The sequence below is a fragment of the Lonchura striata genome, chromosome 2 (genome assembly GCF_050655825.1).
Source record: "Lonchura striata isolate lonStrDom1 chromosome 2, ASM5065582v1, whole genome shotgun sequence".
Taxonomy (NCBI): Eukaryota; Metazoa; Chordata; class Aves; order Passeriformes; family Estrildidae; genus Lonchura; species Lonchura striata.
The window spans coordinates 74,900,449-74,914,510 of record NC_140704.1 but is presented as its reverse complement, the minus strand read 5'-3'; the positions used below and the strand labels follow the sequence as shown (position 1 = coordinate 74,914,510).

The following is a 14,062-nucleotide window of genomic DNA, read 5'->3' as shown; positions in this document are numbered from 1 at the left end:
TCAAAATGCCTCTCAGACATTTTTAGAGGCTCCAGGCCGTGGTCAGACGCAGTCTGGACCCCAGCAGGCAGCTGGATTTAGCTGTGATTTCGAGTTTGAACCATGGAATGAATTACCAACTTTAAAGGTAGAACAAGCAGTCACAAAGTGCTAGATAGTATAGTAAATGTAGTCACAAAGTAGAGGGAAATATTTTTTGGTAGTGTACAGGGGGGTTTTAGTGCATGTACAGGGGGGTTTTTACTTTGTACATGGGGGTCAGAAGTTCTAAGATGGAGGAAAGTGGGCTGAACCCATCCTTCTTCTTTCTTCTTCCTTGCCTCCATGTTCTTGGTGATGTTGGCACTCACAGATTGGTTTAGAATAGAAAAACACTTGGTAACGTAGGTAATAGGTATTGGGGAATAATTGTAAACATGTTATACGTAATATATCTTATAAAAGATAGCAGCAGCCCTGGGCGGGGAGAGAGGAGAAGAAGACACCAGACAGTCAGGGTGTCAGGAGTGTGTGCCTCTCTGCCTGGGCCGCTGACCAAAGGGCCGCAGCCCGAGAACTTAATCTGTTAGATAACTAGCAATAAAACATCTTGAGACCGAACAAGAAGAGACTGTGGAGTTTTCCTTTGGGAACGCGGGTTGGAGGAGAAGCTCTACCACCACACAGGAACCCCAGCCAAACCCGGGGTTCCGACACCACCCTTCTCTTGGCTGTTAGGCACTTTCCCTTTTGTTGTAATTTCGGTTACAGCATCAGGGGCGCTGGTGGCTGCTGGCCAGACAGGGCAGGTGTAATGATTCCCCCACAGCTGCAAGGGCGCTGTGGTGTGAGCTCAGCTGCCTCTCTCGACATGTGTAATGGTGGGCACACTGGTGGGACAGATAGATGAGGGACTTCCTTTACAAACTCACAGGGGCAGCTGGTCTGGTGAAATGGCAGAGGCAGGGACACCCCAGGTGGCAAGCAAAATGTAACAGAAAACTCCTCGCCCTTAGCAGGAGCACAGGGTGGGGGAGGGCTGGTTGGGTGGACCCTGGGTGTTGGGGTAGAGTGTAGCGAAAACCCAGGCAGCGGCAGGAAGCTGTGAAGCTGAGCAGTGACATCTGGGTTTCTCTGTAGCAGCTGCCGTACACAGCCGGGGAGATGCCTTGCTTGGGGAGGGGGGAGGGGTCCTGTGTTTTTCCCCTGAGGCACCTAAGTAGATGGTGAGGGACCTTTCCAGTGCAACTGGGTGTTACTAAGGTCCCAGTTCCCCAGCTGGTCTTATGAGCCATGGTACAGAAGAAGCAGAACCAGGCTGGGCTCCATGGTGGCAATGAATTCTTCCCATGGTAACAGGAAGTCGACTATTCCCCTCCTATCCTGAGGGTGAGAGAGAGGAGCCAAGCCCACCCATTCACCACCACCCCTCCCCCCCACCCCCCACCAAAATCTGGCTGTTATCTTTGTTCTTCCCAAGAGAAAGCCCCTCAGCTACAGGAGTGCAGCCAGCTCTACTGTCCCCCTTCTCCTTGACTAAATTTTTTTTTCTCTCTTAGGTATTGGTCATTATCATCTCCTAGGCATCAAATGGGACAAAATTCCCTTAGAGAAAATGAAAAAAAAAATCCTAACCTCCAACATATATGAATAACTTTGCGGTTGAGTTTTTTTGGTTGCTCTTTTTCTTTGAAATAAAAAAATATGCTGGCAAGGGGAAAAGATGTTGAGATTATATTTGTGAGAGAAAGAAACAGAATTGTGATAAATGGATGTGATTCATACTGAATAAGTTGTACTTATATCAGTAATTTGGGAAAATAATTGGGAAAATATATGTGATTATTGTTATGAAGCAGATGGGTTTCTTCAAGAAACATGTGGAAAGCAGGATGCAGGAGTTGGATTTGGCCTTGGGAATGGAGGAAGTCAGGAGCTGACTCCCAAACCAAAATTGGCATCAACTGAAGTTATAAGACAACTCCCAGAGCAGGATCGACCTTGAATATGAATAAAATTGGGACCATTCCAGATAGGGAACCTAAAATAGTGGTCTTATCTATGAAATAATAAGGCTCAATTGGAACATAATGCATCAAGCTCAATGCGCATGTGCCACCTGCCAGATTATTCAGAGGACATGTGAGGAAGACCTTTGGCCTCCCTCCAAGAAGACTCCTGAAGAGACAAGCAGACCCCATGGCAACAATGGGAGCATGTGCTGTGCAGAAGAATGACGTAGACTTCAAGAACTGAAAATGGGAGGAGATTTATGGGAACTATTGATGAATATGTATTAACATAAAGTATAAAAATTGTGCTTGGATTCTTTTGCCCTTTGTACAGATGGTAGGGTAGGAAACCCTCCCCATACCCCAATTGGTTTCGCTTATGCTTTATCTGAACTATTGCCAGATAACTCTTTGTAACCACTTCATTATATTTGATTGTATTATTATTATTTTATACCCCAATTAAAAATTGCTGCTAAATTTCAGTCTTGTGATTTATGAAATTGGACATATGGAACCCCATTCATAACAGAATGATTTCTGCTTGTCTTTGTTCACTACCAAAATATGGATTAGTTACTTTTTCATTATGGATTTGAACTTTCTACTAGATATCTCAGAATGCTTTAGAATGTTTTTAGGAGCTTTTTTGTTTTTGTTTTTTGTTTGGTTTGGTTTGGTTTAGTTTTATCCTCCCATGACCTATCCTGTTCTGCATAATTTGGGGTAAAACCTCTTTTTTGGTACAGTTATTAGCTGATTAGCTCTGATTCTTTTTGTATAGATGCAAGAAATCTCACACAGACTTGCTGTGTAACTTTTTTTCTTTTTTTTTTTAAGAAGAAAAGCATCCTTTAGATTTTTATAATAGGATCAAAGAACCTAGGAGCTATGCATTTTACATTGCTGCTGCTTGGAACTCTCCCTTAGATAACATTGCTTAGCTCATGCCACATTTGTTTCTGGGAAGTGGGAATTAAGTAGCTTACAAAAATATACCACTCATTTCTTCTTCAGTTTCTGTTACAAAAAGTTGTTTGCCCTTACTTACATTGTACTCCAAGCTTCTACTAAAGAGGCATTGACTGCACATGCACTATTACAACTAAAGGCAATAGCAAGATCTTGAAGGGTATTCTGAGTATCAGCAGTGGCTGTAATTGGGTAGCAGGCAAAATGCACTGGGACCCAGTGATGTGTAGCCTTCTGCAACATTGCTGTGTCATACTATATTGCTTTTGCTGTGCTGCTTTTATTTACTGTGTTGCTTTTGCTGGGTATTTTGATGAAGCATACATACACTGTAGAAACTGGTTGAATTCCTTCTTGCAGTATTGCATCTGAAAGATTTGACAGCATATATTGCAGCTGTCTTGGTTTGAAAGACAGGTGCCTGCCAAGGTAGGTGGGAACCTCCTTTGGAATGGAAAATATGACCCTCCTCCCTCCAAATTATTATAACTTTTAAATTGTGAGGCTTTCAGGGAAAGATATGGGAAAAGGAATAACAGTTCATTACTAGAATGCACACACACACACACAAACACACACACACACACACATATATATATATATAACAAGGCAAACAAACAAGAACAACAGCAGCAAAAACAAACAGAAAAAAACCACAAAAACCAACAGAAACCCAGCAACAGCCTTCTCTCAACTGTCAAGCACTTTCCCCTTTGTTGTGAGACAGAGTGAAAATTTAACAGGGTAGAAGTCCATTCTGCATGGTAATGGCAGCTTAGCCAGCAGGAACGATAGAAAGTTGCACGGGGAGCAACTGTCCCGGTACCCCTCCAGATGGCAAAATGGGCTGTAGCAGGAACCTCAGAACAGCAGGCTGGAACAGCAGAGGCAGGCACAGCCAGGGTGGCAAACAAAATGTACCAAAAATTCCAAAGCCATAGCAGGAGTTGCAGGGTGTCCCAGCAGATAGAGGGTGATGGATTAAAATGATTAAAATGAAGCAAAAAAAAAAAAAAGGCCTGAAGCAGTGTCAGAAAACAGTGAGGCTGGGTGGTAGCAGCTGGGCTCCCTCAAGCAGATGGGAGGTGCTCCCACCAGAGGGGAAGAGGGTCAGGGTCTCAGATTTTCCCCTGAGATATCTGAGTAGATGGTGAGGGTCCTTTCCAGTGCAATCAGATGTTGAATAGGTCCCAGTTCAATGGCCGCTGTTAAAATCAAAGGCTCACCCATGGTAAGGAGAAACTGTGCAGGACAGAACTCCATGGTAACAGTGAATTCTTGCTGTAGCAACAGTCCCACACTAAGATCACGACTGTCTCCCCTGTGATCCAGAGAATGAGAGGGCGAGTGAGGATGGTGGTATCTCTGCATTTCTCAAGAGAAAGCTGCCCAGTTAAGTGATGGTAGCAAACTGTACCCTTCCCCCGCCTCCTCCCATCCACATCTTTTGTCTCTTAAATGTAGTTACCAAGTGTTGTAGTTGCCTATATGTAAGAAAAACAAAAACAAAACCAAAAACAACCCCCCCAAAACAACAACAACAACAACAAAAAACCCACAAAAAAAAAAAAAAAAAGAAAGAAAGAAATTCTAAAATTCTAACCTCCGTCAGTGAGGAGTTGCCTTATTGGCTTGATAGAAGATTGAAAACTGGAGACAGACATAATGAATAACCACAATTTGGTGGAAACGGAATGACTGCATTATGAAGCTTTATCCCAGTACTGTTTATTCTGTTTTTTATCAGCTAACTGAAATGTCTTAAGTTTTGTTAGAATTTGCTTTTACTACTTCTGTTGACAATGTAGCATTTAATAGTATTTTACTAGTAATTATTTCTAAAAGGCTGCTTCCTTTGTCTTGTTCTGTGTAGCTGAAGAAAGCATTTAAAATACTTCCTATAGTTAAAGCATAATAAAGCAAATTCAGTCTTAGTCTGGAATAGCTAGTTTTGATGATAAAGTATGTATTTAAATGTCATTCTGCACCATTTTATTGCACTATCTCTTTTCTGAATAGCTGGAAAACTAAAGATATATTTGGAATATAAATGTTTAAGACTTTAATGTGTTCTGAGAGGAGGACTTTTTGAAAATTACTGGACAGCTGTTAAAGTCAGTATTGTGATATATGACAGTCAGAAATAATGCTGTAAAATTCAGCCGTAAAATAATGCTATTTCCACGTCAACCTCCAACAAAATGCTCTCCATCTCAAAAACAGGCGAATTGGGTCCTCACGGAGGGGACCGTATCTTTAAACCATGACATTTTCCCACTTTTTATGGGAAAGTGGAAGGGTCCCGCTTGGATCACAACTCTATGGGCTAGTTTAGCTTCCTCTGGCTTGCTAAGCAGCATATTCCTAAAGTGTTTGCAAATGTTTTCTATAAACTTCCTGCTGGAGAGGTCACTGCCCTTTTTGACATGATTCTTGGAGACCTTCTGTCACAGATTGAAATCAGGCCTGTGCTAAATTGCTGTATGCATCTTATACAAAGAGCTATCTTTCCTTCTTATGATTTAATACATTAAATACTAAATTTACCTTAGAAAGATGCAAAGAGTCATCCTGTAGATGGATGGTTTTCAACCATCCAATGTAGGGAAATAAAGCAAAAAAACCACAATGACCCCCAAACTAATTTTTGATTTTTACTTTTTACCAACAAGTTTGACATGTGTCTTCTGCCTTCATATCTTTCTGTGATGTTGAGTAGAAAAGACTGACATGGCTGCCTTCTGGTGTCCTTCTCTACTACCCCATTCCTTTCTTTCTTGTAATATATATTTTAAAAAAGAAAACAACTCACACTTCTCCCCCATTTTAACCTGTGCTTATTGTTTAAGTATTCCTTTTACATTATCTTTCATCCTTTTATCTGATGAGCATAGATCTGTCCCACATCCTAGACGTACACTAGATGCAGTGAAATCTGTGGTCTGAGCAGTGATATCTGCAGTTTGTTGTGACAAAACTGTCTCTTCACCCTAAAACTTCTGATACTGTTGACTGAAATGCTATTTATGACCATAGGAACCATAATGTCTAAAGCTCTCATCACTGTAATTCAGATGTTTGAAGCAGACTGAAATCCTGAGAAATCAGACCGATACATGTGTTATAAATCCAGAATTCTGAGATACAGCCGGTCTGGTACACTGTTTCCATTCAAGAAAATTCAATCCATGGTAGTTTGTTCCTTTGGGAGAGGAAAATGTTTGCAGAACAAAGAACCCCTCTGCTTCCTGATCCCCTCTGTATCTGGTAATGTTGCAAATTTTGTTTGGCTTTGCAAATGAAGAATGTTTTCTCATGGAGATTGTATCAAAATAATACGTGGCATCCTTAATGGGTAGCATAGTTCCCCAAGAAATCTATGCCTCAAAAAGCTTGAAGAGGTCAGATCGGATACAAAGAAATCAGAAGTTAAGTTTCAAACAGATGTATACAATTGTCAAAATTAGGACTTTTTAGCTGAAGAGGCAGCAAAATGAGACATTTTGAGCAAGTATGCCATATTTTTGCACTTATTTGTGTTAAATAATTTTAACCTACTTTATAAAGCTCTTTCATCTGTTAAACAGATTAAATGAGATGGGGCACTAGCTGGCATCTACAGTTCAGGTTGGCAAATTAAACCACAGTGCAGAGAGCTAGTGCAAAGTCCAGTAAAATCTAGTTTTAAGGTCTTGGTTCCTGCTGTCTGGTTTAACCCCTGTTAGCAACACCCTAATTCTGACTTTCTTTTCTTTTGCTTCTGAACTAATTCTAAACAAATCCTATTATTTGAAGAAGGAAAGGACTTCATCTCTGTCTACTAGTTTACAGTTACCAAGGGAAACTCATCAATTTTTGCTTCTAACTACCTTCTGTTTTATTAGACAATTTAAAGAATTTTTTCCCCCAAATAACCTATGTACCAAGTGTCTTTGCCTTGTGTGTATTCTTCAGAGAACTGAAGAACTTCCATCATGTAGGTCAGGACTATGGCATTGCAAAATAAAATACCACAGCATGCAGAAATTCGGCATTTGTCTTGAGTGTTTTGGAGGATTGGTTGGAAAAGGGGAACAATAACTGACAGGCATGCCAGAAGAAGAAAACTAAACAACTAAGCAGATTTTTTTTCCCCCAGGCTTAACCTGAGAGTTTTAGATTGGAATAAAGAGGTTTGTGTCATATTTGTAAAAAAGAAAAAAAAAAAAGGTGATATATTGTAACATTCAAAAAAATCTCCAAACATTACTATAACTTCACAGTATTTGCAGGATGTCAATGGCTTCATTTTGCTGGTCTTTTCACTCTTTCTCCTCCATTTTGTCACATAAGTAGTGACCTAGAGTGAACATGTTTTTTAGTAGGTTACTTTATCGGTGAAGATTCTTCCCCCTGCACATTGTTTGTGTTACACATAACCTGTGGCAAACATGCCAGAATTTCTTACTTGATAAAACTGTAGTTTGGAAGAAAGTACTTGTTAAAGTGAGCATGCATGATGACTACTACTGTAACTCAGCTGAGTGGTATAAAGGGATAAACCTACAATCTTTAGACTGTATGTGTGAGATTTGAGGGTGCCTGCTATATGAGATTGTAGAAATAATCTAACACTTAGTTTTTCATAGATTGTCCTGCAATCCAAGTTAGTCATGCTTTTCCTGGCTTTCTTTCGTGTTTTGGTTTCTGAATATCAAAATAAGGTGGTTTGGGTTTTTCTGGTGTGATGTATACGAACTAGGTTCTTCATAAGAAGTGTTTTTAATTTGGAGACAAATCTGTGAAGATATGTGAGTCCACAGAATATCTGTTCTGCTTTCTCTGCTAAATCCATGACCCAAAGTCAGTTCCAGAACCAAGGATAAAGTGTTGGGAACTGCTGAAGTTCTAGAGTTCTTGAAAAGCAGAATATTTACTCACTGACTAAAACCGAGGTGATGATTAAAGAATGCTATAAAGGATAGAGGAAGGGATAAAAAAAACCTTCATGTTTCCCTGTATATGTGATGTGAGGGAAGGCATTACTCTTCAACCTGTTTCAGTGATTAGAGTATGCGAGCAGGGCACTGAGTTTGCATTGAGCTAATGCTCACTTTTTAGGGAGCTGAGAGTAGATAGAACAGCTGAGAGCAGCAGTGGATGCTCAGGCTCTGATCTGATTGGTGCTTCTTTGTCTGGACAGAGCTTAAACAGTGCAGCTGGGACATCTCCAAAGGTACTATCTTCTTTTCCTTATTTTATCATCATTTTTTATTGCAGGTGGTGACACCCTGCTTTCTTCCAAGGAGCTATGAGCTGGTAAGTATTTTTGGCACTACTGATAACCATCAGGTTTTATTAGGTTATAGGTTAGATTATTCTTGTAACCTCTTATGTCGCTGTGGGACACGTGAAAGCACAACGCGGACCACCTGCTGCTTGCAAGGTAAAAAAGGGACGTTTATTATCTGACTCTGTCTTTTATACGTTCCCAAGTGTGACATTGGATTGGAGAGTGAATGGGCCACCTCTCCAAAGACATTGGACAAACCACCAGTACATCAAGTGTTCTTCACCCCCATAAAAGAATGTAAACAATATGTTGTTTACAGAAATTGTGTGGGAAAGTTCTCCAAAGGAATAAGAATCAGGGTGACACTCTTATTATTTCAGTACTGTGCAATCACCTTTCCTCTCTGAAGGCTTGACAAATCAAGACACTATTTCTGAAGCTTGTTATTGTGTGTGTCCTGTCCCATGCAGGAATCCACATGTTTTATGCTTTTATTTGTATGTTTTATATATAAAAAATACTTCAGTAGTTATTTGTTTCAACATACTGATGTCTCATGTCAGTTTGGAAGTACATGTAGTGTAAGATTATTTGGGACCTGTTTTATTTTTTTTTTTCCTTCCTGGTGGAACCCATATTTAGTTTGGATAGGGAAATCTTAAGCCTTTTCTGGCTTGCAATACTGTATTTGGTTGTTTTAGCTCCAAGGGTAATATGAGTGATGCTTGGAAGATGGATTGTCACGGTTACTTATTGAACCAGCACTGGCAGCTGATAGTGTCATTATTAGGACTAAGCAGCCAACAGATGATGCACAAGTGTCAACCAAGAACTCTGTGTATTGTAGGTAAGTGATACAACCACTGGCAATTAGGAATCCTACATCTCACTTCTGCATTGCTGTGTGAATTGGCCAAGTTACTTTTATATTTTTGTGTCTTGATTTCCCTGCTGGAAAAATAGAGGTAATGATGCTTACCTATCATGAACCACAGAAGTCAAAAAGTGCTTTTAAAATTATTATCATGTAAAGCAAATCCTGGAAACCAAAACCAGTAATTTCTGGTATTATGAGGAATGTGAATATCAACTCATTGGAGGTCTCTCTCAGATTTGACTCAGTAATTTTATGAATTAACCCATATCAGAGTCTGAGGAACTTATATAGCATCACTGCTAAAATTATAAATAGAAAAGAAACCCTTTCTTTGTAGCTCACAGTATTAGGGACATATTAGCAATTGCAGTTGCTTTCTTTTGTGTTGTGCACACAACCCAAGTATTGATTCTGAAATGCAAAACCAGTTACTTTGGTTCAAAAGAAATTTTAAACATATAGCAACCTGGGATATGTTACTAGTCATTAATAATTCTGATTGAACTTGGTTTATGTGAACTTGGTTTATGTGTACATGGGGCAATGCTGATAATGTAGTCCCAACAGACTTTGTGATCTGCTGGCACATAAAGAGTGTAGATGGCATAAGTGGCCTAACCTGTTTCAGTTTACTATCATGAATGTAGACAGAGGTATATTCAGTCACCAAATAAACATTTACTAGTTTGGGCAGAAGGGGTGGAATTCTATTTAAATGTCTTGCAGGGATATCTGTAGGTGAAATACTTTCACTACATAGTATACAATATGTTTTATTGCTGAAAGAGAGATTGAATAATGTGGTTTGCTTTTGGTGAGAAATGTGACATTTTTATATTAGGAGTCTTTGTTCAGCACAAGTAAATTTTGTCTATTTAGTGAAGAGTTCTGTTGTTCTGAAGGAGGAATAGCTGCAAGCAGTTTCTTTTACAACTGTTTTGAGTATAAAGTTTTGATAAGATCAACAAAAATAGTTGAGAGATTTAGATAATAGGGAAGCCAACTTCTATGCAAATTAAGCAAAACTTTGTGGCATCATAATTTGCTGCTGAACCATGGATTTATCCCCATTCACTCCAGCCAAGGAATTCCAACCTTTTAGTTTTCACATGAATAAATAATACATATGCCTTCTTTAAATCAGTGTTGCATCTATTTAGTCAATGTAAAAGTTGCCTATATGCGCTCCTTAAACTGGCTTATAGCAAGATAGTAGTTAGACTCTCAGTGACATATTTCTTGGAAGACTGTTGAAGCCTGATGAAATTTACAGATGTTATTTTTCTTCAGAATATGTATTTTATTGAATTTTTTTTTTTGTCTGTTACCAAATGGGCCCTTCCCATTTCTTGTGAATCACATGTTGTGAAGCTTTGTAATGACATCAGGAAGCTCATATATCAACTCAATGCAGCTGTAGATGCTAAAATACAAAGCAGTTCCTGTGTCTAACACTACTTAGTTTATGGTATCATGCACATTCCTCAGAATGTGGGATGATGTTAGTTTAGCTCTGTTCATTCAATTAAAATGTTTAGCAAAGATGATATATTCTGTTGCACTTAATTTTGTTTCTCAAAGAAACAACGGACTATTTGTGGAGATGGTCTGTCATTATGGAGATCTATGGCTTAACCCAAAAACTGAAAAAAAAAAAAAAAAGGGGTGGGGGAGAAAAAAGTGGCATAATTGGCATGGTTTCTGTGTTTGTTTGTTTTTACTTTAGAGATGAGTGAGTTTATAGAGATGAGTGAGCTTATATAGTACTTCTAAAATGAAATAAAAATCAAAGATGGTAGGTATGTTTAAATGGCCTTTACTGGAATTATTTGATCTTATTTTGAAATATTGTTAGTTATTCAGCTGATAGTATTTCTTAAATTGATGTTTTTAATTTAAAAAAATGCTGACAACTTTAAGTCTTTTTCTCTAGTGCTGTCAAAATAAGAAAATGTTTAGGCCCTAACTGTAAAGGTCTGGATACTTGTTTTATCGATTACTTAAAAAAATATAAAAATTAAAAGGAAAGCCAACGAAAGGGGATATTATTTTAGAGATAATTTTTAGATTCCAGGAAATAGTCTAGGGTATTTTAGGATGCTTCAAAAGGATAGTAAGCTAGTCTTCTTCATTGAATTTATTTTTTGTCCTTTATGATCTTTAAAAATAATAAAACAAATTAACATTAATTCCTCAAAGTGCCATCACCTATACTGCCAAATTTCTTTGAAGTAAAGAAATGTGTGAAATCCCAAACCTCTTATTTACATGAATTCTTATCTTAAAATTACTTCCTTGATGAATGATCCTTATGACTGCATGACTTGGCAGTTTTAAGACACGTTTAAAAATTGATCTTCAGCACAGGAATTTATGATTGAATTCCCCCCCCCCCTTTTATTTCTATTTTTTTTTTCCAAATGGTACCAAAGAATTCTGCATAACTCTAGTCTGCCACTTAAATATCACTTTTCATAACTAGCTCTAATAATGCGGACATATTAAATGGGCACATACCTGTAAAATGTATTTTACCATAACAGTCACCTCAAGCTGAAGTTTGTCTAGTTGTTTTGCTAAGTCTTGAGTGGACGTTTGATAATTGTGATAGAAATTGGAGAAGGGCATCAATGGTTCTGATTCCCACCCCCTTGTCCTAAATTATACAAGCCTCATTTCTGCCTGTAGAAAGAAAAATCAAAGACTTGAACATTCAGGCCCCTCCTAACAAACTAAAACCTGATTTTGAACAGTGAGTCAGATTGTGCTCTGTACTGTTTCAAAATAGGAGGAGAACAGAATAAGAGTAATTGTGGGAGAAATAGAGATTAGTTTGCTTTGGGTTTTTTGGGGTGTGTGTATTTTTAATTTGTTTTTTTATAAGAAGCTGGAGCATACCTTGAAAAAAATTGCTGAAAAAGTGAGTGTGAAGTTACAAAGGCTTAATTTCAATTGCCTATCTAATTTTTAACTTGAAATCCATGGTAGTTTATATATACACCTACATACATTAAACCTAGTGCCAATATTTTCTCAAAAAAAAAATTAAAACTATGAACTGAAAATCCATGTTGATACATAAAAGTTAAACCAAACTCCCAGCTATATATGGGTAAAGTGAGGAAGAGAACAGGAAAGTTTAAGAAAATTCAGTACTCTTAACAATGTTTGAAGGAATGCTTGTCCCCTGTTGCAAAAGAATCCTTCCTTTTTTTGGTGCTGTTGTTTTCATGCTCTCTGGAAGCTTTGTATAAGAAAGATCAGTGAATATGAAAAAATGAATTTTTATCCCTACTGCATTCATTTTTAAACGCATGTTTTTAGAGAAACATTGTGAGACAATCTACTATTCCCATGGAACACAGTCAGTCTGTTTTTAATGTGGGCGTGCAAGAGATTTTTTAAGAAATGGGAAGTTGAATAATCATAATATTGGGAAGGTCTGTGTATGTAGATGAAGGATTGCATTCTCCAATTTCATTTTAAGTGGGGTCTCATTACTAGAACATGTAATATGTTAATTTGCGTTAGTCAGGCATTACCTTCAAACACAGTGGAGTATGATGACAGTAACTAAACTGAGCTAGAAACTAACATATACAGTGATGTTTCTCTGCCACCTCTGAGTTTCGTTTCTGGCTTACATCAGTAAAAGCTTTTGTGAAAAATTTTTGAAGTGGGTTTGTTTTGTAATTAATGTCTGTGACTAATGGCTAACTAGTTCTCATTTTTCCTGCCTATATTCTTCCAAAAAATAGTGTGGAAAGCTTATGGAAAATTAGGAACATGCTCAGCTTTATTTAGGGAAACTTCTTTTTTTTTTTCCTATAGGCTACATTCAAACTTTAGCTCACAGGACCTGTGAGATGCATGCAAAACAAGCATTATATGCATATTCAGGTATGATTTGGTGAAGGTGAAGGACGTGCCAAATCTACCAGACTTTCCCATTGATTTGAACTTTCCTGGCTCATTCCAAGACTGTCACCAGAGCAGTTCTTATGGGAGTGCTGCAGGCTATAGCTGCCGGTCTCATGCCTGTGCCTGTGCATCATGGGAGGGTAAACACAACAGCCTTGTTCTGTTCTCTGGTTTGTTTGCAAAGGGTGGGAATATCCAGTAGAGGTTTGTATTTGTCTGTTCAGTTCCTGCTCTGTCACCATCCAGAATCATAGTGCTCATGTCTCCATGAAAACAGTGGGCTTTGGATAAGTGTTAAAGGAGGAATGTTTCTTCACTTCTGGTTCTAACAGCTTTCCTGAACTCACAAGGAAGCAAAGGTGCCTTGAAACTTTTTGAAACTTTTTCTTAAAACTCTTGCTGTTCAGTTTTTCTTTATTGAATTTTGGCCTGTGCTTTTATATTCCTTTCCTTTTTTTTTCTTTCAGCTTCTTAAAGAGATTTTCCTAATTTTCTCAATTTCTTGATTTGTAGTCATAGATATGCAGAAGAACAGACTAATGAGAGCCTTTCTTGACAAAACCTGTGAGCTGATTCCTGAATTGAAATACTTGATGTGACTGTGTTTTAAACATTTTTGGATTTCAGTTCTTCAGAAGTGGGCTGGTGTGGGCCTCCTTATAATGCATTTCTGTGAAGTTTGTTTTTTAGTTTTAGATTTCAAGTGCTTACCAGAGTAAGGCCATACTCTTCAGAGACATGCAGAGTTGAGGTTCCAAAATGCTGTTTTAAGTGTCAATGCCTTGTTCTTAAATGTCTCTGACTTAGAGACATAAGAGAGCACAGAAAATAAAACTGCATGAATTGGCTACCCCAGTCCCTCAAATTAATGAAATGCAGTGATCCTGGATTGAGTTGCACAAGGCACACTCAATTCAAAAGCTAGTCATTGCATTTGCCAGGAGAGAGGGCTCACATTGTTTCTAGGAATATTAGAGGATTACATGATTTAATAGTAATTCAAATATGAAGTTTTGTTATAATACAGTA

At 38.2% G+C, this 14,062-nt stretch overlaps 1 protein-coding gene across 29 annotated transcripts in view; it reads left to right on the top strand.

Annotated features, from left to right (window-relative positions):
• The window catches only part of TNS3 (tensin 3), a 186,414-nt gene that overhangs the window by 25,744 nt on the left and 146,608 nt on the right, over positions 1-14,062 (top strand). For 21 of the 29 annotated variants that reach the window (XM_085571626.1, XM_085571623.1, XM_085571624.1 and 18 more), the window contains one exon: positions 8,223-8,261. The exons of 6 other annotated variants lie outside the window; for them this stretch is intronic. The gene's annotated coding sequence lies outside the window, so the exon portion shown is untranslated. 2 more of the 29 variants (XM_085571609.1, XM_085571612.1) reach the window with 1 other exon arrangement.